The sequence below is a fragment of the Lissotriton helveticus genome, chromosome 1_1 (assembly GCF_964261635.1).
Source record: "Lissotriton helveticus chromosome 1_1, aLisHel1.1, whole genome shotgun sequence".
Classification (NCBI taxonomy): domain Eukaryota; kingdom Metazoa; phylum Chordata; class Amphibia; order Caudata; family Salamandridae; genus Lissotriton; species Lissotriton helveticus.
This window is the reverse complement of record NC_136057.1, coordinates 320,200,466-320,226,316: the sequence shown is the minus strand read 5'-3', so window position 1 is coordinate 320,226,316 and position 25,851 is coordinate 320,200,466.

Sequence of the window (25,851 nt, the reverse complement as noted above, 5' to 3'; positions counted from 1 at the left end):
AGCCTGATTTTTTTGAAGAACTTTTGATGGCCAAACTAATAGAGGCAGTTGTCATCTCTAGTCCCAATAGGGGTGGGCGGTATGACTCATACTCTTGAAAAAGATGCCTTATATGCTTGAAATGGAAAGCTTTATAATATGACATGAGGTCCGGGATAGCTATCCCTCCACGGTGCTTCTTCTGGCTCAATTTCTTCCATGCTATCCTAGCACTTTTAGACGCCCAAATGAGATAATTTATTACACCCTGTATCTTTTTTATACACCGTGAATGAAACTCCAGGGGGATTGTGTTAAAAACAAAAGTGAATTTTGGTAGGATAGCCAATTTTATTACATTAGCTCTTCCCACAAAGGTGAGGGATAAACAGCTCCATAACTTCAATAATTAACTCATCTCCTTAGTTTTTAGCGCCAAGTTTGCCTGGGCGATGTCCTCAATATTCTTTGAGACTTGGATCCCGAGATATCTAATTTTTTTTTTAGATTCAATTAGTGGATTATGTATGTTCCAATACATTACCTCAGTCTTTTGATGATTAATTTGGTAGCCAGAGATTTCCCCAAAACCTGTGAATATGCTGAGTATGCTATTAAACAACTCATTTAAGTTGCTCGAATAGATCATCAAGTCATCAGCATATAATGCCACCTTTCACTCCCAATTATTAAAGCTAAAGGGGGTAATTTCTTTAGATTTCCTAATCGCATTAGCTAGCGGTTCTATATATGAGTTAAAAAGGTGTGGGGAAAGAGGGCACCCCTGTCTGGTGCCTCTTTTGATTTGAAAACTGTTTGAAATGTTTCCGTTAATAAGTATTTTTCCCTTAGGAGCCGTGTAGGTATTTGTTATTACCCTAGAGAAGTTTTGACCTAAGTTATTGTGTGAGATCACTTTTTGTAAGTATGACCAAATTACACGGTCAAAAGCTTTGGCCGCGCCGAATGTAAATATTGCTAGGGGTACCTTCTCTTGGGTTGCGATGTCAATGGCTCCGATCAGTAGATGAGTAAGATCATGCAACTGTCTCCTTCTAATGAAACCCTTCTGATCCTTGTGTATAAGCTTATCCAATAGAAAGCCTAGTCTTTTCGATAATAAAACCTGGGTAAAAATGTTATAATCTGCGTTAAGAAGCGAGATTGGTCAATACGACTCACAATAAGAAGGGTCTTTGCCAAGTTTTAATATCAAGGTAATCGTCGCCTCATCCCAAGATTTAGGAATTGGAAGGCCCTCAAGAAAGATAGTGTTAAAAAGGTCAGTTAACCTAGGTGCAAGAAGGTCTTTGAAGGCTATATAGAGCTCATCAGGTATAGCGTCAGGCCCTGCTGCTTTACTTTTTTTGAGGTTTTTGATTACGTCCAGTACCTCCTTTAGAGTGATAGCTGCATTAAAGTTTCACCAGAGTCTGCGTCTAGCTTTAAGACTAGTGATTTATTTAAGTATGCATCTACTGCAATAGGTAAGGGTGATAGGTCTTCCTCATATAATGACTGGGAACAATCCTCAAAGGCTTCCTCAACGCCTGCTTTATCTTCTACTAACTGTCCACTGTTTCCTTTATGAATAGCTGGTATTTTATTTCTATTCAACTCTGTTTTAAGGTTCCAAGCTAACAATTTACCACTATTCTCCCCAAATTCATATTTTCACAGGGAGCTAGCTTCCTTATCTTTTTCTCTAAGTCTAAAGCCAACCCAAGTTTCATTTTCAATATTTCTTCTTTCAAAATATTTTGGTCTTCTTCTGAGGTTATAGTTTCTAAGTTAGCTTGTTTCTCTAGTAAATCAGCCTCTAATCTATATGATGAACTTTCCTAACTTTGTTACTTAGGAGTTTATCCACTAGGAACAAGTCTATTCTTGAAGTGTTGTCATATTTGTAATTTCTATAGGTGAATTTATTTGTTTGGTCCCCTTTGATATTCAGATGTCGACTAAACCCAGGCCATCTTTGAGCCTAGTCAAACACTCTCACATTCTAGGTAGGTTTAGGACTCAACCTGGTGGGTGTCTGTCTTTTTTTGGATCTAACAAGATATTATAATCACCTCCTAATACAATTGGTGTAGGCTGTAATAACAGCTGTGCATATAGCAATTGAAGAGGTACAGGATCATCTATATTAGGGCCATAGTATCCCACCACAGAAAAAGTGTTTTCTCTGACTTTTATATTTGCTATGGCCCACCTTCCTCTTGAATCTACAGTTTGTCCTACCAACGTAAAATACTGTGACTTTTTTTATAATAATGGAGACACCTTTGATGTTACATGCCTGCTTTGTACAGTCTCTCCGATCCATTTCTCCTGTTTTATGGCTTCAAGCCATACATCTCTAATGAGATGTGTTTCTTTTAATATAATGATATCACTATTCTGTAGTTTAAGGTACTCGAAGATTTTTAAGCGCCTCCCCCTCGTTTTTAGCCCGTTCACATTTAAAGTGGATTGAAAAGCATGAACCAACTCAGGAGAGTTACTGATGGGGAAGATGAGTTGAAAGTTGTCTGCGTAGTTGAAAGTGCAGACTTTGCACTCCTTCAGGGTTCGGCCAAGAGGAAGGAGGTAGAGATTGAACAACAGGGGAGAGAGCGAAGAGCCCTGAGGGACTCATAAGAGATTTTAACTCTGGGGGCAGTAAACTGGGCAGTGCCGACTTCCTGAGAGCGATTTTCCAAAAAGGCAGGCAGCTTAAGGCAGGGCCCAAGATTCCAGCGTCCCTCACACGGTCAACCAAAAAAAAAGTGGTGTATCTACTCTGCACTTTGGACTGGCCACTGACCTTGCTGTTCATTACTGTGTTTGCCCATTCCCTGTGCAGGATCTCATGTACCTCCTCTGTACTTTGGACTGGCCACTGGCCTTGCTGTTCATTACTGTGTTTGCTCAGTCCCTGTGCAGGATCTCATGTACCTACTCTGCACTTTGGACTGGCCACTGGCCTTGCTGTTCATTACTGTGTTTGCCCATTCCCTGTGCATGATCTCATGTACCTACTCTGCACTTTGGACTGGCCACTGGCCTTGCTGTTCATTACCGTGTTTGCCCATTCCCTGTGCAGGATCTCATGTACCTACTCTGCACTTTGGACTGGCCACTGGCCTTGCTGTTCATTACCGTGTTTGCCCATTCCCTGTGCAGGATCTCATGTACCTACTCTGCATTTTGGACTGGCCACTGACCTTGCTGTTCATTTCTGTGTTTGCCCATTCCCTGTGCAGGATCTCATGTACCTACTCTGCATTTTTGACTGGCCACCGGCCTTGCTGTTCATTACCGTGTTTGCCCATTTCCTGTGCAGGATCTCATGTACCTTGCACTTTGGACTGGCCACTGGCCTTGCTCTTGTCTACTGTTGATGCCTATTTGTGTAATATGTAATAAAGGTTTTTATGTGTGGGTATTGTTTAATGTGACACATGCTCTGTATGCCACTTTAACCTTGCCAATGGCTGATTTCTCTGTTTCAGGGTTTTGCTGAGGTGACAGGCAATTAAGTTCTTCTTGACTCTTAGGCTTGGGGGTGCAATGATGTTTGTTTGTGGTGAACTACTGTTATCATAATCAATCTAAGGTGATGTTAGCTAAATTGTACACATCATGTTTGGATGCACAGCCAGCACATAGTGGTATTCTATCCACACGATTGTAGGCAGGCTGGCCAGGGTCCATCATGTCTGTGTGATTTTTCTTGCTGTGTCGACAGCAGTGTTGGTGTATGCTCATTTGTTATGGCCAGTCATCCTAGTCACATGGGTACATTTCAATGTGTGCACTTGGGTAGTCATGAAGTGTGCAGTGTGAAGGGGATGACTTTGTCAGTTGTGTTGATGTGTGTGTTGATGGCAACTGCACAAATGTGTCAACCTGGATTTGAGTGCCTGTTAACTGGGTTAGTCGGCCCTGTGCTTGTGATTGTATGCTGATGTGGGAGTTGTAGGTTGTGCCCTGTGTAGTGTGGTGGTGTGTCCTTGCACTGATGGGGGATACCTACTTTTTGTGACTAGCAAGTGTGTGACTGGCAAGTTAGTGTTGTGTTTTGTTGATCAGCCATGCGTCTTGATACTGTTTGTGCCCACTGTGCAGACCTGCTCAGCCACACTGACATTGTGGGTGTGTTTTCTCACGCATTGCTGTCACTTGAGCCATGTTTTGCTCCAGTATGGCATGTGGGATGTAGAGTTGTACCATCCCCTATCTGTGGTTATGATGCCTACCCATTGTGAGTGAGCACTCCATCTATTTGTGCATGGTACTCCTGCCATGTCCACTACTGACGTACACACCACTTCCCTCTCATGTCAGGTATCCCTTTGTGTTGCCAATGTGTGTCCCTCCCCACCACCTCATTTGTTACACTAGGCTTTGTGGTGCTGATCTGTGCACAGGACCAATGTGCCACTCAGGACAGTTTCCCATTTGGTTATCTGTGATTTTCTTGCACTGTTTGCAGTCATGGTTGCTCATGTGCATTGCAACTGTTTGTGCTGCCCAGTCCTCTGGTCATGTTGTTTGCACCTGTGTGTCCCAGACTTGTGCATCTGTGGGTCATGGGTAAGCTGTATGTGTGTTTGCTGAGGTACTGCTACCCTTCCTGAATGTGATGTTGTCTGTGTGCTGTGGTGATTTTTGCTGTGGGGTTTCATGTTGTGGCACTCAGATATATGTGCTACTGGTTTGGTTGGTGTTGTGCATGCAGTGCTGTGAGTGTATGTTGCATTGTAATTGCCTGGTGTGCACCCCCTGATGTACAGCTGTGTTTGCAATGTGTAGGATTGGCATGTGCATCTGTTGTGTGTTTGCTGTGGATGTGTGCAGTGTTTGGACTGTGTTGTCTCTTTCAGCTGACAGATGCTCTGTGTGAGATGTTCTATTTGCATGTCATTGTGTGTAAGTTGTTTGTGCAGATGCGTGTTGCAAGTATAGTGTGCATTACTTGTGTGTCTTTCACATGCACTTAGGAGTATTCTTATTCCTGGGCTTGTTTTGAGTGCACCTTGGTGGTTTGTCCTCTCATATTTGACCTGCCACATGTCAGGATTGTGCATGTGCATGTATGTGGAACACTATTACACCATGTTGACTTGATGGGTGTTGTGGTACGTCTGTCTGTGTTTTCCTATTGAACTTTTGCTCCCAGTTTGTGTCCATGATTGTTTTGAGATGATGCATGTCTTCTCTGAGTTGGGGTATGGTGTCTGTGCATTAGTCCTGAGTGATGGTGTTCTGTACTCCTGTTCTGTCTGTGATCCCATTGCCTTTCCACTGTTTGTCTGCACATGTCTGGACTTGTTGTACTTCTGTGTCTGTTGTTTGTGAAGGTTTTTTTTGCTATTGTTTTCGTGCCAGCATTGGTTCAGGCATCCTTAAGTGTGTGTGGGATGTTTGTGGATGCACCCTAGGGACTGTGATTGGACATTATTTTGACCATTCTGTCTGTTTGACACTTGTGTTGAGCCGCGCAGGTGTGAGGTGGGTGGAGGAGGTGTATGTGTGAAGGGTCCAAGTTGTGTTTGACAGTCATGGAGTGTGTAAATAGGCCCTGTGTGTTGTGCTGATGACATACACATGTCATGTAAGTAGGTACAGATGTGTGGCGGATCACTATTTGACTTCAGACACTTCCTATCATCCCTGTGCCTATGCATGGCTTGCATTGCTGTCTCCCTGAGTTGTTGCACAGAGCAAACTGTGGTTTGATTTCACTCACTGTGCCAGCCATGTGTTATTGGTTGGTCTAAGGGTGTTGTGATCTGTTCCTTCTCTTGCATGTGGTGTACACATGCTTTGTGACAATCTCCTTGTCTTCCCATCACTGTACACCTCACTTTAATCTTGCCCATTTATTGCCCTCCATTGCTGCTGCCATCTGGCATGTGTCTGCGGCTGTGTGTCAGTGTGGGGTGTGTCTGGGTGGCTTGACAGGCAATGTGTACAGTTAAGGTATTGTTCATATTCAGTGTGAGTGTTCATTTTGTGATTGGACTCAGTTTGCTTGACATGAGTGGAGTGTGGATGTGGGGAGGAGGGTTGGCCTGGCCCTGAGCTTCTGTGCTGTGTGTTCCTCTTCAGCCCCACCTGCTGCGACTGACTCCCTGGTTGTTTAGTGTGTGGGGAAGAGGGTCTGGGTTCACCTGGCTGGTTAATTTTGCAGGGGGAGCACAGGAGGGGCACACAGCATGTCCCCTGATGTGTGTAGGAGCCTAGTGTGTGTAGGGTGTGGTTGTGGCCCTGTGAATCTTTGTGGACTGCCCATGCCTGGCGCTGGTCCTGTCTACTACATTGCGTGCATGTTTCCCGCGTCTGCACCGTGGCAGTGACGTGACCGGGAGATTGCTGTGATTTCGCGGTTGATGGGAGACGTGGATGCAGGGGGGTGATTTTGTGACAAGTAGGACATGTTTGGGAACACTTGTTGATGTGTTCCTGTCCCCACCAGAGTGTCTGGTGTGGACAGGAACCGTCTATCAGCCCTGGTGTTGTGTGTTGAGGTTGTGTGCGAGATTGTTTCATTGCGTACCTGCGGCGTTGTCCATAACAGTGCATTACTTGCTGGTAGTGTATCAGGTACAGCACCGGAAAGACTTGAAAAACTGGATCCATTGCGGTTGGGACCGGGTGGAGGGGACCGGGAGTCTGGTTTGGCGCTCCACTGTCATGCTTTCACCGTCTCTGGTTGGGTAGTTTCTCTGCTGGGGTGTGACTTGCTTTTTGGGGCATCCTGATTTGTACGGCGGTCAGGACGTCATTCTGCACGCTGGTGGGTCTCTATTGGTCCCCACCCCCGCATTGACGGTGCATTTTTATGGCAGTTCACGTCGCACCGCAGCGGACAGGAAATGGGCTATGTTTGCCCAATGTAATATGGCGGGGGTGAGAACCGCTGCTGGCGTGCGGAAAGTTACATTTTCCGCCACAGCATGCAGTGCGGTGGTGCCTCTGCCCGCCATCATAATGAGCCCCTAAGTTACTTCCCACCCTATTCCCCTATAAACCCACAACCCGCTTCTAAAAAAATAATAAAATTAATATAATGCTCTATTAATTAATTAATGACCAATTAATAATTATTAAATAATAATACATTAATTATAAATAATAATACATTAAAAATATATATTTTTTATAATTAAATTACTTCCCACCCTATTCCCCTATAAACCCACAACCTGCTACAGAACTAAAATAAACAAAAAATACTTTTCATAAAAGTAATTAATGCAAAAAATTTAACACACACATAAAAAAAGACACTTTTCCCCAAAAATGACATCACATACTTTTAACACACATACTAAAATACAAAACAGTAATATAAATATCGATATTAACAACAATATTTTTACAAACATTATTAGTCTTCGATATTAAAAAAAAAGATATTTCTCACCTTACTGTCGATATTCTGTACAACGATACACTTGGTGTCAATATTCTTGTACCTCGATATTTCAAACTCAATATTGTTGTAGTTCAAAATAAACAACTCGATATTCTGTCTGTACACCATCCGTCTTGAACCCTGCACCTTGACGCTGCCTGTTGAGAATACTAACTTCCCAAGTGATACCCCTCTATTCCTGGACCCTTGGAAGTGGGACTAATGGTGCTCTGCCAGCCCAGATGTGGTCTCATCAGACTGGATGCAACCCAACACAGTTCCGGCACAGCTCTTTATAGGGCATCATCGAGACTACACGCTGCTGCAGTTGCAGGCTCTACGCAAGTTCACTCACAGACTGCACAGCTCATCACAACCTCTGCTGCATGGCGCATTCTCGACATGGACCGTGCAGCTTCTCATCAGAACCGCCTCTATGCAACACATCCTCTATGCAAGCCCACATTGTAGCCCTCGCAGTTTATCCAAATAACCGATGTGTGATGCATCTTTGGCACGTATCTTGCATCCTTGCTTGGAACCGCCACTGTGTGCCACAATGCTCCAAAAATGGTATTTAAGACATATTGTTTTACTGGAAGTAACTTGGTCCCGTTCATCACGGTCAGGCTGAACTTGTGACTTTGTCCCGGTTCAGCGTGACCAGATAGCCACAGTTGGCACTTAATGCTTTTAAGCATTATCTTTACCTACATCATTAACATTGCATATCTCACGTACTACTCGTTGGATTTTTGTTGTTTTGGTGTCAGATCATTTATTGAAATTCATCCTAGTGTTCTAAATTGGTTTGGGATTTTTCTTGTTTTGGGTTTTCACTGTATTACTGTTTGTGTGCTGCATAAAAACGCTAAACATTGCCTCTAAGTGAAGCCTGACTGCTTTTGTGTCAAGCTAGCAGAGAGTTAAGCAGAGGCTAATTTAGTGATTTAGTGGTTCACCCTGATGGGGATTATGGATGTTGCTTGAGAAGGGCTCAGATCTTCATCATCCAACAATCTGATTTCTCACATTGGTGTCTAGTGGTTGGAAACAGTACTTGTGTATGTAAATGATTTGAGACCAGATTGATCACTTTTTGAATGCTCCTTGGTCTTTGGGTTTAATCCATCACCGTTCCAGGGAAGGCATGGCTTGGCAGTTCGGGCTGGATTGTTCCCATGAGGCACAGGGTCAGACTGATTTGCATATGGCCATGTCTGAACTGGGGGGGCAGAGTGGGCTAAAGAACGGTGATGGATTGAACCCAGATCTGTTGACTGTGTGTGAGTGTTTGATTGGTTCAGATGTTCCGTCCATCACCACCCCCTTTTGTACCGCTTTGTTCCCCATAAGTTGGCAGGGTATGCTCAGACATTGAGACCCTTGCTCACTTTGCCACTGGATTCAAGCAAGCCTGGCTGAAGACGGCTGAAGTGCCAGAAACCGGTCCTAGGAAGCTTGTTTCCGGTCCAGGGAAGGCATGGCTTGGCAGTTCGGGCTGGACTGCTCCCATGAGGCACAGGGTCAGACTGATTTGCATATGGCCATGTCTGAACTGGGGTGGCAGAGTGGGCTTAAGAACGGTGATGGATTGAACCCAGATCTGTTGACTGGGTGTGAGTGTTTGATTGGTTCAGATGCTCCGTCCATCACCACCCCCTTTTGCACCACTTTCTAAAAGTGGCATTTCTAAAATAGTAATCTTAAAGCCAACTTTACCGGTAGAGAGGATTTATCATTGCAATTTCAGAGATTTGAAACATGATGCAGCTGTTATGTTATGTTAATTAATTTTTCTAATGCGCACAGCTACCCAACCAAGGGTTTCCCAGCGCAGGCCAAAAAAGACTCTAGAGATCTGAAATTAGATTTATTGAGTGAACAGCCAAGTTTTTAATTGCTTGCGGAAATTGGAATACAGCTTCTCCTTCCGCATCGCGTCAGGTAGAGAATTCCACAACGTTGGCCAAAGAAAAGAAAAGGAGCGCCCTCCCATGCTTATTAATTTGATCCTGGGTACAACGAATTTCTCTTCTGAGGAGGAGCAAAGCAGACGAGACGGAAGGTAAGAGCATACCAGATCTTGTAGGTATTTAGGAGCTGAGCCAATCTTAATTCTGAACATATAACAAAGGGCTTTAAATTTAGTACGCTGTTTCACACTGAGCCAGTGTAATTCTCTCAGGGCATTGGCAGTGCTGGTCATTCTAAAAAGTCCAAACAGCAATCTGGAAGCAGAGTTCTGCACCACCTGAAGCTTGCGCAATACATCCTTGTTAGAGCCCAGAAAAAGGACGTTACCGTAGTCCAGGTGAGATGTTACAAGTGCCTGGACTACCATCCTTTGGGTATCAACAGGGAGCATCAAAATGATTTTCTTTAACCATTTTAGGATGGTAAAACAGGCGGCTGCAGTTTGAACTGCCTGTTGTTTCATTGACAATTTATTATCAATGATAAAGCCTAGATTGCGGACCTGAGAAGAAGGCATAGGTAAAGGCCCCATTTCAGATGGCCAATGTTGAGGGCCCCAATATTTAGAATATTTTCCAAAAATAAGCACTTCCTTCTTGTCTCCGTTGAGCTTGAGCAAATTAAACTGCATTCATGATGCAATATTGCTCAAGCCCAATTGCAGGGCAGAAGGACTCACTCTCTTATCAGCCGATAGAGAAAAGATGATTTGAGTATCATCGGCATATGAGAAAAGTGCCAACCCTGCTTCCTCAGCAATCACTGCCAGGGGTTGCACATAGATGTTAAAAAAGAATGGGCTCAAAATTGAGCCCTGTGGCACCCCCAAACGGGGATGAGTAGGACTTTGAGGTAGCCCTAGTGGTGAAGACTTGGAATGTTTGTTCCGATAAAAAGGAAGACAGCCAGCCAAGCGCCAATCCAGTGATGCCCAGTGCCCGTAGAAACTTTACTAATATGGTGTGAGAAACCGTATCAAACACGGCGCTTAGGTCTAATAGTATAAGGGCCACTGTATCACCTGCGTCCAAGCGTTGTCGTAGCATCTCCGTAACGCCCAACAATGTAGTCTCGGTTGAGAACCCTGCTCTGAAACCCGATTGTGAAGTATGTAGAAAGTTAGAAGATTCCACAAACATAGAGAGCTGGGTGTTTACATGTTTTTCCAAAACTTTGGAGAATACCGAGAGCAAGGAAATCGGCCTAAAGTTGGTCGGAATAGCAGAGTCCGCATTTGGCTTCTTCAGCAGGGGCAGGACTATTGCATGCTTCCAAATGGCAGGCATCTCTGCTTTGCTAAGGAAGGCATTCAATAGCTCCATAACAACTCCTAAGGCAGGCTGTTCCATTTATAAAAGTGCTGCCACTGGAAGAGGGTCACACGGAGAGACAGATTTTATGCTTGCTAAGATTTTAGTAAAAGAACCAATGTCCAAAGGAACTCATTTCTCTAATTTTAACTGAGAATGCTCTGCAGTGGGTGCCTGAGCAAGATTGGGCAATGCCGGCCTTCTAACACTGGTTCCTCCTAAAGTCTGATAGATTTGTTCAACTTTAGTTATAAAAAAGTTAGCAAGCAAAGTGCATTGTAATACGTCAAGAACAGGTGGGCTAGGTTGCGTCCCTGATCCTGCTAGCTTCTTCACCATGGAAAATAGTACGCGAGAACAATTCTTCACCACCAAAATAGTGTGGGAGACGTAGTCGGCTTTTGCAGCTTTACATAACGCATGGTAATTTCTAATCAGGAATTAGAGCTTAACAGGTATTTTTAGGAATTCCCAATGCTAGCCTATGAGAGCAGTAGGCCTCACAGTAGTAAAAAACAAATGTAGCTGTTTCTCACTATCAGGACATGTAAAACAGAAAAGTACTTTTCCTATCTTTTACTTACACAGTACTGTTGTGAATCTATCTAGGACCCTAATTAGATATCCCCGATTCATGCCCTTATGTGGTTATAACAAAACATATCCTTATAAAGGCATAAGGAATCATGCCCATATCTAGTCATAGCCCATGCAGTCGAAATACGGCAAGGCTACTCCCATAGACTCCTAGAAAGCACAACGTGTTCTTTAAACAAACCAAACCTCCAGCAGCCCAGGAATTCCCCCTGCTTTTGTTTTGATTTGCACAAGAACTCCTGGAGTCCAGAAAGAACTGTTAGTTCTTAGTGACGTCTTATGTCCACCCTTACGTCAAACACTGCACCTTTCAGGTATAAATATACCAACATTGCCTTAAGCAAACACACAGTGGTTTGGAGCAGAGCGGCTATCTACTTGCCCGACGCCCAGCTGATGCGAGAGCGAAGGAAGCCGACCCTCCCTTGACGCACTGAGAGAGACGCTGTCTTTTTTCTTGCTGAGAAATTCCAGCTCCAGTGTTTCCAGTCACCCTTGCGGGTTGCTGGGAGATCGAGTCCTGAGAGAGAGATACAAGACCTCCTACATTCTAAAACCAAGGTACGGAGCTGACTAAACCCTTAAGAGATTTCTTGATTCAGATTCTTGGCAAAAACCAACTTAACTTAAACTGCAACTTACTTACTCCTTCCCACGTATTAGGCTTAGGTCAGGTACACCGGGGTAGGCGTATCTTAGAAGCACCAGTTGAGTACGTTAGTCAATGTTTTTATGTATGTATATATTTTATCCATTTTAAAGTATCATATGGCTAAGAAACCATATCAATGCTTTTACAGTATTATTTCATAATACTTCTTTTACTGTACACACTTTACTTCATGATAAGTATTGCAATTGTGGCAATTCATTTCTCTTGCATGAGAAAGAAGACTGCTCAATAAATAACACCTTTTATTGAAAACGCCCGTCTCTCTATTTCTCTGCACTCTGGTGAAACTAAGTATGCACGATTGACTGAGTGAAATAACTGTCTATTGCTTTCACACGACTCTAGAGATATACTCTTTATTCTGAGGGAGCAAAATTGTCATGTTTATGCGGTTGTCAGAAGCTAATCCCTTCTTGCCTAAATCAGGAGAGTTAACTCTTTCCTGAACATTCGAAAAAGTTTCTAGTGACCTCTGACCTAGCTGGCAAAACTAATTAAGTCTAATATAGTCAGTAGAGACCTAGATGACCTCAGTCCTACGTCTACACTGCTGTTTATATTATTCCAATGCGCAGAGCCTATTGGGAATATAGGAACTACACTACATGGCGCCCAACGTTTGGTAAGGCGATAATCTAACGCAAGACATTCTTTTTCACACAGACCCTTTTCCCATAAATACTCCAAAAGACGTCTGGAGTGGGTAAAAGGTTAATTTCCGCCGGAACTTAGTAGGAAGAGATTCCTATGTATTAGTTTTTGGTTTAGTCAACGTTGAAGGATACAGTGTTCCAAAATATTGTGCACCTAATCTTTGTTTCCCTTGAAACTTGATCTGCAACAAAAACTTTTTGTTAGTAAAAATGACGGAAAGTGAAGACGAAAGGGAGGAAGCTAGATTAGCATCTCAACTCCTAGCGGATGACACAAGTCTCCAAGAAAATGACCTGAATGCTATAATCATTCCGGTAAATGTAAGAAAAACTATAACTAAAAGATTTAGACTACAGAGTCCCAGGAGCCTTACCGAATCGGTATTTTACCATCAAATCCAATTTGATGGTAAAATACTGATTCCGGTGTGCATGCACATGCGTGCATGCACACCTATGCCATGTGACAGGCAGACCTGCCCTTAGGGCATGTATGCCTGCCACATGGCACCCGAGCCTGTTTTGGGGGTGCCAGAGGGTGTCAAAGTGACACCCCCTGCACCCTTGTGAAAATCGGTATTTACCGATTCGGTAAATACCGAATCGGTAATGCCCATTCATTCCTATGGGCTTCAAAGCCCATAGGAATGCATGGGCATTACCGATTCGGTATTTACCGAATCGGTAAATACCGAAATCATCCGATTCGGTATTCCAGCACATCTGGAATACCTACATGTCGACCCCATAGATTTACCGATTTTTAATTACCGAATCGGTAAAATTCGGTAATTTAAAATCGGTAAATCTATTTCACCTACATCTGGCCCCAAATCTTGCTACAATCCAAGAGGTTCAAACTGAGAGACTAGTCACATTTGATAAACCTGCAGTGAATAAAAAAGGACTATGCAACAAAGCCATGGAACTTGTGCCTCTTGAAACCCAAATTGCAACAGTTCCTCAAGAAACACCTGTCTACAACGATGTAGCAACAACAACATACCGATCAGATTGGGGACCCAAGGGAATATTTAAAGACCTCAACTCTAGCAACATTCCCGGACTATATTCAACAACAAACCTGGTACCACTTCTAGACAGCTATTTTTCAACCTGTCTTGGCAAATTTTTAAACATTGGTAGGGCGAGTATCACCCGAATAAAGTTGTTCATTACTCCCCAATCCAATTTTAATTGCACATCCCCCCTTTTTTGTATTTAGTTTCCTTTTTCTTGCACTGCACACTATCAGTTACAATATGACTTGCCACTTACCTGTCTAAGGAAGTATAGGACCATACTACTTTCTATTCCAGTCAAAGGAACCATTGCACCATCTAGGTTACCTTTGTTCATGACAATAGTACATCTACATCTACATATATGGCCTAATCAAGGAATCCCAAATGATGAAGGGCGGTTCCGAGTGGTGACTGATGGGTACCTTGGACCATCTATAGGGTGTCTTTGTTTACCATCTTTGTCAGTCGGTTGGTGGGTTGATATGCTTTCTGGTGACTTGCACGGTTGATCCACCGTTCTTTTAGAACCTCTACAACGATGTAGCCTCAGACTATGCTAATGAAACAAAGAAAAATGCAAAGACTAATGAGAATCCGGAAGCAATTCCAACAATTGACAGAACTGCATCTGGATACTTCATCAATTTCGATGACTTTTCTGATGATCCAAGTGAACATGAAAAAACGCCAGCAACAAAAACTTTCAAAGACATAGTAACTGAACTCTTTCATCAACTAAAAGAAACATATCTGATTTCACCATGGATTGAATTTTGGATTGTGTTAGGTGTACTTTTCCTCCTGCTTTGGCTCATCATGGTTTTATGTTTGGGTAGATTTATTGAAGGAAAATATAGTACAATGGACACAGCAAGTCAGAACATCAACTCGGTCCTAAAGCCTCACAGATCCTCTCACATCGAGAAAAGAGAACTGTCATCAGTAAACATCACAGCCAATCCAATACCCAGTGGGGTAGCATGGGACAAAACGGATTATGAAATCTATGGCCCGATTGAACTCTTGAAATATCCACATCAATTTAAGGTTTCCTTAAGTGACTTTGTTTCTCCAAGTAATTTCTCCGATGATTGGGACTTTGAAAATATTAATAATAAAATGTCAGATTTAGTAATGTCAGCAAAATTTCCAGAACATGATTATTTACAGGGTTCATCGAATTATGAAGGAATGTACTGTTATAATAATAATGGTCATCACTATTTGCATAAACCTGCTCAACCTAGAAATGTTTTTAATTATAATCAATGGGAACATTGCCCAACACCGCCAAAAGGCAGTTCGAAAACATTTTATGAGAAATTGACATACTTCTCAGGGTTTAACACAAGTGATGCAGAAAAGTTTTATTTTAGAATGTTAAATAAGACAGGAATGAAAACAATGTTGACAAATACTAAATTGATTTATTCAGAAAAATTTTATGAAAAAATGTCTACATTTGGTTTTGAATTTTGGAAAAACAACATTGAAACAAAAACCATCTGGGGTTCAAAAGACTGGCAGGTACGAGGTCTAGAAGCAATATTTAGAGCCTGCATGATCCCAGAACAAATAATATTCTTGAATGACACCATTCAACAGACAAGGTGTCTTGGCCTAGCCAAGATAAAAGATTTAAACAAACCGTCTATTCCGAAGCCCATACCTGATAGTAATAGCACTACAGATTTGGAGATAGACGTATCCCATATTTTACACCAAAACAGAACAAATCCTGATTGGAAAAAATGGTTGATCTGGCCCACAGACACAAATAACTGTCAAGATAGATTCCTGAACAAAACACAGGGGTTTAAACAGACCAGGCCAGACCCAAGATATTCCCAAAGACAACATCCAGGGATAGTTACAACATACAGTGTAGGGAAACTATGCCTCGAGTGGCTACAGAAATCCACACTGGCTGAAATTAAGCAACACTTCACTTTACTTAAAGACGGTGCTGACTTGCGTGATTTCATACTGGGACCACGCAAACAGCGTCAAAAACGTTTCATATACGCCGGTATATACGTGCTTACAACGAAGCTTGGAAAGTAACGCAAATTGAAACAGCTGAAAAAATACGAGAAATTGATCGTATAAATTTGGAAAAATCACTTTCTGTTGTGGACAATGGGTTAACGACTCTGTCCTCCAGAATATATTCACTGGACAGCATTGTATCATCTGCTATTGATATAATAGAGCAGGACTTACTAATGTTACAACATGGTCAGTCTCAATTAGGTTCTTTTGTACAGCTAGGATGGACGTTACAAAACTTGCGTTCAGGCTACGTGCCATGGCGTCTAATCAAAATAACGTCATTATTTTCTATCTTTAACCTTACTGATAAACAAATCAGTTTGGCACAAAAAGGAGCAGACTACACGATTCTGAGCATTGAAAAACTTGAGAGATTACCATTGACAATGTCAGAGAGACCTGTCATTGAATGGATAATACACGGAATAATTACAATTCCGATAATAACTTTCCAGTTTAAGTATTGCCAAAAATTTATACCAGCAGGCTTGTATGAAAGGTTGGGTAAAGGATACATCAAGTCAACATGGAATTTACCTTATACACACAAATGTTATAGTGAAGGGAAGAAAGAGGTATTCCTTAGTGGTAACAATTGTAAAAAGTCACTAAGCGGTACACTCCTGTGTCAAGGTATTAACTTGCATGGAGCCTGCGAAGTGTCTTCAAATAACCTTTCATGTCACCTGCACGGCACTCCGGCAACACAGATAGAGCCATTTTTCAGACAACTTTCCAACGGCAGTTATGTTCTAATAAGTGACCACAGATGTTGTGGCATGGTGTCAGGAAAAGCCTATCTCGTGAGCGTTAGATCCATGGTCACTTGCTGTATGCAAGTATTGTATCCAAACAGCAATCCAGACATGGAGGCGGCAATATGGCCTTCTTTGAATATATCTTCTATTCAAATTGATACTTTAAGCAGAATAAAATCCATTCTTTTACAGACAACTGTGCCTTTAAACTCGTCCAAAGAGACGTATGATCTGCAAGTTGCAAGGACAGCACCAGAGATACATTCCCTATTATTAACAAATTGCCCCGTGCATTTCTTAGAAATGTTAGGTCAAATCCTAAACATGTCTGATACCAGTGGCATAGCACATGTATTTAAAACAATTTTTTCTGGACTGTTAGGACGCTTTGAAACAGTTCTGGGCATTTTCCAGAATTTTGTCCATTCCTTTTTCGGCGGCCTGCCTCTTCTTTTGGGACTCGTAGCAGGAATTTTATTTTAGATCCTTCTGCTCCGATATGGCAAGCCAAGCCACAGACAAAACTCCAGCTACAATGGAAGAAACGATCTTAGCAATACGCTACCGAGACTGCATCACTAAAGTGCTCGGATTGGCCCGGCTAAGAAATCTTAGTGCAACCTGGTTTCTTTCATTCAGACCAATCTGGCAAGATTGCATCTTACCTGTGCTTCGATGTCTGCCTTGTGGAGAAGAATGCGTGTTAGACGTCTGTCTTACACTACCATCAGCAGTACCAACGGATATCGATACTTTGCTAGGTCCGGTAACGACTCATGCAACGTGTTGTCCCCAGTGGCTACCTATTCTGATGACGGCATTCGTTGAGACTTCACCACTACGAGTAGGTGGCGGTGGAGTACGAGAGGAAAGCAGCACCAAACAGGTACAACCTTCTGTGAGCATTGCTGATCCCGACATCGATGATAGCAATCATTCTCACATATGCACAATTTCAGCATTTTCGAACTTGTTCGAACTTTCACCTGATGTTGTAGACCAATTTTTCGCAAGCCTGTCTGATATGATGTTCTCCCCTGAACAAAAAGAATAACTTTTAAAACAACGAGCACACAGCGTTCCCTGAACTCTGAATTCGCCCTTCATTTTTTGATAAACAAGACTACTGAAAACAATTGGAACTATTTTTTCCCCTGAAAGCGAAATTATTTTTCCATTTCAAAAATATTTACTTTTTTTAGGCACATGGTACTCTGCTTAAAGTAGAACTATTCTTAGAGAGCAGAGCTTCTATTTTTAGAGATACTAGAGACAATATTTTACCTCAGCCTCTAGCACATGTACAGTATTGTATAAATATGTGATGAAATGGTCTCGACCTTCTCTTCTGTATTTAGAGCCATTTCATGTGTAATTTTCGCAATTCATTCAGCTGAGATATATATGCATTTAACTGAATGATACCACTGCTTAAAAAACTTACAGTACCAATACTCATTTTCGTGTATATACCATACACCATTTCAGATGCAATTTATGTATTTTGGGGCGGGTTGGAAAACACATGCATCGTTATATGTTTAAGTATTGCTTAGTATTTTAGTAATGATTGACATAATACGTGGAGTGGGTGTTGTGAATCTGTCTAGGACCCTAATTAGATATCCCCGATTCATGACCTTATGTGGTTATAACAAAACATATCCTCATAAAGGCATAAGGAATCATGCCCATATCTAGTCATAGCCCATGCAGTCCAAATACGGCAAGGCTACTCCCATAGACTCCTAGAAAGCACAACGTGTTCTTTAAACAAACCAAGCCTCCAGCAGCCTGGGAATTCCCCCTGCTTTTGTTTTGATTTGCACAAGAACTCCTGGAGTCCAGAAAGAACTGTTAGTTCTTAGTGACGTCTTATGTCCCCCCTTATGTCAAACACGGCACCTTTCAGGTATAAATATACCAACGTTACCTTAAGCAAACACACAGTGGTTTGGAGCAGAGCGGCTATCTACTTGCCCGACGCCCAGCTGATGCGAGAGCCGAAGGAAGCCGACCCTCCCTTGACGCACTGAGAGAGACGCTTTGTTTTCTCTTGCTGAGAAATTCCAGCTCCAGTGTTTCCAGTCACCCTTGCGGGTTGCTGGGAGATCGAGTCCTGAGAGAGAGATACAAGACCTCCTACATTCTAGAACCAAGATACGGAGCTGACTAAACCCATAAGAGATTTCTTGATTCAGATTCTTGGCAAAAACCAACTTAACTTAAACTGCAACTTACTTACTCCTTCCCATGTATTAGGCTTAGGTCAGGTACACCGGGGTAGGCGTATCTTAGAAGCACCAGTTGAGTACGTTAGTCAATGTTTTTATGTATGTATATATTTTATCCATTTTAAAGTATCATATGGCTAAGAAACCATATCAATGCTTTTACAGTATTATTTCATAATACTCCTTTTACTGTACGCACTTTACTTCATGATAAGTATTGCAATTGTGGCAATTCATGTCTCTTGCATGAGAAAGAAGACTGCTCAATAAATAACACCTTTTATTGAAAACGCCCGTCTCTCTATTTCTCTGCACTCTGGTGAAACTAAGTATGCACGATTGACTGAGTGAAATAACTGTCTATTGTTTTCACACGACTCTAGAGATATACTCTTTATTCTGAGGGAGCAAAGTTGTCATGTTTATGCGGTTGTCAGAAGCTAATCCCTTCTTGTCTAAATCAGGAGAGTTAACTCTTTCCTGAACATTCGAGAAAGTTTCTAGTGACCTCTGAGCTAGCTGGCAAAACTAATTAAGTCTAATATAGTCAGTAGAGACCTAGATGTCCTCAGTCCTATGTCTACACTGCTGATTATATTATTCCAATGCGCAGAGCCTATTGGGAATATAGGAACTACACTACAGTACCTCATTGGCTACCTGGGGCCTACCTTAGGGGTGACTTATGTGTTTAAAAAGGAGAGTGTAAGTCTTGGCAAAGGGTTTTAAATACCAAGTCAAAGTGGCAGTAAACTGTACACACAGGCGCTGCAGTGGTCCCCTAGTAGCATTTGATTTACAGGCCCTGGGCACATGTACTGCACATTAGTAGGGATTTATAAGTACATTTAATATGGCTATTGGGCATGAGCCAATGATACCATGTTTTAGGGAGAGAGCACATGCACGTTAACACTGATTAGAAGTGGTAAAATGCACGGAGCTCTAAAGCAAGCAAAAACAAGGTCAGGAAAATGGAGGAAGGCAAAATATTTGTGTTGACCCTTCAGAGAGGGCCATTTTCCTGGTGCTTTGGTTGTTCTCAGCTAGGACACAAGCAGGGGGACTCTGACTGTCCTAAGAATCCATCCACTGGTGGGACCTCTATGGGGGTGGCCAATGTAGCCTTTATTGCACGTAGTCCTAAGGGGCAAGGGGTAGGCCATGCCCTTATCTTGCTTAGGTGGGAGATTCATTCAAAGAGTAAGCTGGTGAGCTGGTGATCCATGAGGATGGTGGTCGTCATTTCCACCCAGTCAAAACCACCCTGTCACTGCTCTGAAGGATACCCGGGCCAGCCAGACAGACCATGGTAATGGAAAGGCTGGTTTCTACAGAGTAGTATGCCGGACAAGTGTGTAGGGTGACTCAGGCCCAGAGGCAGGACTTCATCCACCAGAATGGGGAGAGGAGGTGACCCAGAGGAGGGTCGTAGGTAGTCCCCAGATGCCCATTGATTGCATTCTAGGAAATGAGTTGCCCCCATTGTCAGATGAGCTGGGAGGCCACCCAGGGCACCCTGGAAACTTTGTTTTTTGGGGATACCACTGCCAAGCAAAGGGCACAGATGCCCGGATGAAAGGGAAAAGGGAGGAAAGACTCACCCCTGTCACTTGTTTTGCGTGGGCTGAAAGGCCAGTCTCAATATACCACCCCTGAACAGGTGGAAAGGAGAGTGGAATTATGGTGCCTCCCACTCTGTAAAACCTCAGAGATCAGAGAACCCTGGGTGACCTGGGGCCTGGCTCTGGGCACAGACAGGATTCGGTACCCTCTGTTGGTTGATCTCCCTATGAGCAGTGTTTACCTTGGGTGGGGGATAGAAGTCTGAACAAGCGGTAAAATGGGCCACATCACTTTGCTGACCATGGTGGTAATGTCGTCTTAATGGGATGCATCTAAGAGCAAATTAATGTTAAGTGCTTCACAGAAAGGGTATACATATGAGAAGAAGGGTTCCCCAGGGCTCAGTCCAGTGGCTCAGGAGAATGCAGAAAGTGGGATCCAACTGAGATCAGAGGGGCATAGAACTGGCAAAGACCTCTGCAGTAGAGGCCAATTGTCCACGTTCTATAGCATAAGCATGGAAGCCCAACAAAGTATTGTTTAGTTTACCCTAGCTTTTGGCCGAGGGAGGTTGTTTTGGATTTGGCCTTCTCTGTGGGGTCATCCCCAAACTTTTTTGCCTTCATCTCCTGTTTTCTTAACCCATATTTCTTGGCTTTTTAGATAATGCACTTTACCACTGCTAACCAGCGCTAAAGTGCTTGTGCTCTCTCCTTCAAACATGGTAGAATTTTCTTCCATCCAAATGGCACATTTAATTTACTTGCAAGTCCCTAGTAAAGTCGTACTAAATGTACCCATGACCCGTCAATTAAATGTTACTAGTGTGCCTGCAGCTCTTGTTGTGCCATCCCCTTAAATAGCCTTTTAAACATGTCTCAGGTATGCCTCTACAGCTTGGGTGTGCAGTTATTAACTGCCATTTTGGCCTTGCAAAATAAACCTTTTACCAGGCCTAAATCTTCTTTTTTAATAAATATATGTCACTCCTAAGGTAGGACCTAAACAGCTCATAGAACATGGGGGCGTGTATTTAAAAAGTTGGACATTTACTTTATCTTATAAATGCCCTGGTAGTAAACAAAACTCTGAAAGTTGTTTTTCATTACGGTCCTGCCCCTCCCATAGGAAATCACTGGGTTACCTTATTACATTAAATAAGTGATAACTTTCAATTGGGAGCAGGTAGAAAAAGAGAATTGTAATTATTATTATTATTTTTTTAATTCCTTTATAAATTTTGCAAATGAATAAGACAATACAAAGAATATTTTGACTAAAGGAAAAAAATATTGAAAACAAAACAATCACAATATAGATACATACATGATCCAAAGATCTTCCATGCAGAGTGTACAATGTCGAAGGGCTTAGCAGTGAAGAGAGATGGCCAATGCTGGGAGACAATCATTAATTACAATGAACACATTTTGGGGAAACAATGAGAGAGGGCAGACCCGCCAAAGGTACCACCATGACTGCCCTTTGATGCAATACCCCGAGCCATAACCCAGGTACTATACCCCCAAGGAGAACCAACAGCTCATCGCTGCAGCCAACCCACCTGGCACATACTGGAAGAGGAAGAAGAGAACCTCACGAAAACCAATTATGTCTTATTAGCCAAATATTCTTGATATAGACTCCAAAAATTCCTAGGGCAGTTCCGGGGAGGGAGCAGTTCACTGTACAATTCGCTCTGCGTATTGCAATATAACATATCGCGGGACCATTGCACAATAGTGGGGGGGGACCTTTGGCCGAATGCATCGTCAGCACCCATTTGGCCAAGAGTAGCCCCATGTCTACTAAGCGCCTAATGCTTTTTCGGTGTTGTTTAGAATAGCCAAGCAATGCCAGCAACGGATCTGGGGCTAGGGTCTCACCTGCAATCTTGCTAAGTTTCTGGAAGATGATTAACCAATTATTGGCTACCTCAAGCCATGTGTAAGAACCATGCAGGTTCAAGACCACATAGCCCATATTTGTGAAGTCAGAGCGGTGTGTAATATATTCTATTGAGAATTTTAAAATGTATGAGGTGGTACCGGCCGTTCCCGGGGAGATACGCTGCGTGGCCTCACAGCAGTAGCGCCATGTGGCATCTTCTAGCACTCTGTCCAGATCAGTTCACCAATCGTGTCTGTCCTTAGTGAAGTGGTGCCTCCGATAGTCCTGTGTTAGAGAATAAATGTTTGAAACCACTTTAGAGGGAGAGTCTTCTTTTAACATAAGAGTAAAAGGCGTCACTTCTGGGGGCTCAGACAATTCATCACCCAGAGTACTGCGAAGGGCGTGCCTCACCCTGTAATAGTGAAATATAGTCAGAGGGGTGACCTCACACCCATCTGAGACAATGTTGTCCCACTCCCACCCAGCGCCATCAACAAATAAGTCGCCAATACGCTTAATGTTGAGTGCTGTAAGGGCCCGTTGCGCCCCCGGTTCAAGGATTAGCGTGGAAGGGCATTAGCATGACTAATTACGCAGACGATACACAGTTGATGATCTCTCTTGATGGAGCTCATGCAGACTCACTTGAGACCTTCCACACCTGCATGCTGGAAATGTCACTCTGGCTAAACCAGAACTCATTACAATTTAATAGTGACAAGACTGAAATCTTGCACTGTATGGTAGGAAGAATCCCCAAAGGTTTACCTACAAATTTCTGGCCTCAGCTGTTAGGAGACTCGCCTACACCAGTGAAACCGGTAAGGAATCTCGGAGTTACTTTTAACAACAGTCTGAGCCTAGAGACCAACGTCAACAAGCAGGTCAGCAGCTGCCTTGCTTTAATGCGAGGACTGCGAAAGATGCTACCTCTCCTGCCTTCACAGGACAGAGCCACCATAGTCAGGAGCACCATCCTCAGCCGCCTGGATTACTGCAATGCCCTTTTACTGGAATCCCCTGCCTATCTTATTTCCAGACTTCAAAGTATCCAGGCGGCTGCAGCTAAACTGGCACTCTCTCGAGAACGAAGATCTTCTACCACTCTCGCCTTGGCTGACCTTCACTGGCTGCCTATACACCAGAGGATTTGTTTCAAATCCCTATGTATTGTTTTTAGGGCAGCTCATGGGCTAGGCCCCCGACCACTCCAAAATAAATTTAACTGGTATGAGCCTACCCGGTCTCTTCGATCCTCATCTTTAAACCTTATCAGCATACCCAGGATCAAGAAAGCCACCTGCGGTGGAAGAGCTTTTAGTATTATTATTATTACATTTGTTGAGCGCGCAGCTACCCGGAGGTTTCCCGGCGCTAGTGAGCAAACAGAGGGTGAAATGAGCTGAAAAGGGTTAAGCAACAGATTTAAGAATTAAAAAGCCAGGTCTCTATTCCCCTGCGAAACTTAAGGTAACAGATTTCAGATCGCAGGGGTTGAGGCAGAGAGTTCCAGAGAGAAGGTGCTATGAATGCAAACGAGCGACCGCCCATTTTGGCTTTATTGAAGCGCGGGATCTGAAACTTATTTTGCGTGGAGGATCTCAGTGTGCGGGAGGGGACATAGTGCTGTACCAGAGAGGACAAATATTTCGGGGCTTTGCCAGTTTTGATATGATGCATTATACAAAGAGCTTTGAATTTCACTCGGCACTCAATGCGCAGCCAGTGCAGATTGCGCAGATGGAAGGAGACCGAGGACCTGGCGGGCAGATTACAGATAAGACGAGCTGCCATATTCTGAACCACCTGTAGTTTCTTGGTGACCTCCTTGCATGCACCCAGAAGAAGGATGTTCCCATAGTCCAGCCGTGATGTAACAAGGGCCTGGACTACAGTCCTCCGGGTGTCTACTGGAAGCATCCACATGATTTTTCTCAGCCACCTGATGACGGTAATACAGGTGGCTGAGACTTTTACCACATGGTGCTTCATTGACAACTGGTTGTCAAAGAGGACCCCCAAGTTGCGAGCTGTTACTGAAGGGGTGGGAATAGGGCCCATCTGCTGAGGCCAATGTTGCGGGCCCCCGAGCGATGAAGTCGGACCAAACAGAAGCAGCTCCGTCTTATCTCCATTCAATTTTAATTTATGTCTGTACATCCAGTTAGAGATTTGTTCCAGACCAGACCGAAGAGAGGACATGGGAAGGTGTTTGTTGGTTGAGAGCAAATAGACGATTTGGGTATCGTCTGCATAAGAGTAAATAGAGAGACCTGCTTGCTCAGCTAAGAAGGCTAGAGGCCTAACATAAAGATTAAAAAAGAGGGGACTAAGGATAGAACCCTGGGGAACACCGTGAGAAGAAGCGTGGATTGAGGAGACAGAGGAGGAGGAAAAAACTTGAAAGGTGCGGTCAGAAAGAAAGCTAGCAATCCAGGCCAGGGCAGGGCCATCAATGCCAATAGATTTCAGGGTGGACAAAAGGATGGTGTGGGAGACAGTATCAAATGCGGCACTCAGATCTAACAAAATGAGTGCCACTGTCTCCCCATTGTCCACCTGTCGTCTAATGGTCTCTGATACTCCAAGAAGGGTGGTCTCAGTGGAGAAGCCAGCCCTGAACCCGGATTGTGAAGAGTGAAGGAAATTTGAGGATTCAACATAGGAGGTGAGAAGAAGGTTAACGTGCTTTTCCAGAATTTTGGAGTTGCATGGAAGCAAAGAGATGGGCCGGAAATTGGATGGATTATTTGGATCAGCATTGGCTTTTTTTATCAGCGGGATCACCATCGCATGCTTCCATGCTTTGGGGACCGTAGCTTCGACCAGTGAAGCGTTCAGAAGGTCCAAAATAATCTGGAGTGTAGATGAGTCCAGGGTACCAAATATTTGCAGAGGCATGGGGTCAAGGGGAGAGCCAGATTTTATTTCATCTAGGTAGTTACGAAAAAGAGGGAACTAAATCAAGTCCCAGGAATGAAGTTGAGGGGCAGGGGGAATGGCAGTAGATGCCTCAACAGATAAAAAATGGGGTGTTTGTAAATGAAAACAGGATGCATCAGAGGAAGAGACGCTAAAATTAGCATAAATTGTATCTATTTTTTCAATGAAAAAATTAGCAAGAGAATTACATTGTTCTGTATCGAGACATGGAGCTTTAGGTGCAGAGGACATGCCTGATAGATCTTTTACTACTTTAAAAAGTGCCTTAGGTCGATTTTGGGCATTGAGTATAGTGGTGTTGGCATGATTGGCCCTGGCAGTGTCGCAGGCAGCATGGTATGCTTGAAGAGCAGTTTTATATTTTGTTTTATCATTAATGCAATAGTTGGAACGCCAAATGCGTTCCAGTTTCTTGCAGCGAGATTTTTCCTGTCGAAGTGTGTCATTAAACCAGGGGGCCGGTGGATGGTGGATATTGGGCTTATTCCTCTGAGCTGGAAGACAAGAATCTAAAGCTGTCATCAACCAGGAGTTGATAGAAAACACATCTCTAGTGGTGATAGTGGGAAACGCGGGCCTAGAATTCTCAAGGCAGGTGTTAAGTTTGCCATTATCCAAGCGTTTCCAATTTCTGCTGGCTTTGTGTGGGTGTAAAGTAGTAGGAGATTTGAGGTGGTCGGATATATTTAAACAAAAATTAATGATGAAATGATCGGACCAGACAATGGGCTGAGGGGGAAGGCAGGTAATGGTGTTAAGATTAGAAAAAATGGGGTCCAATAA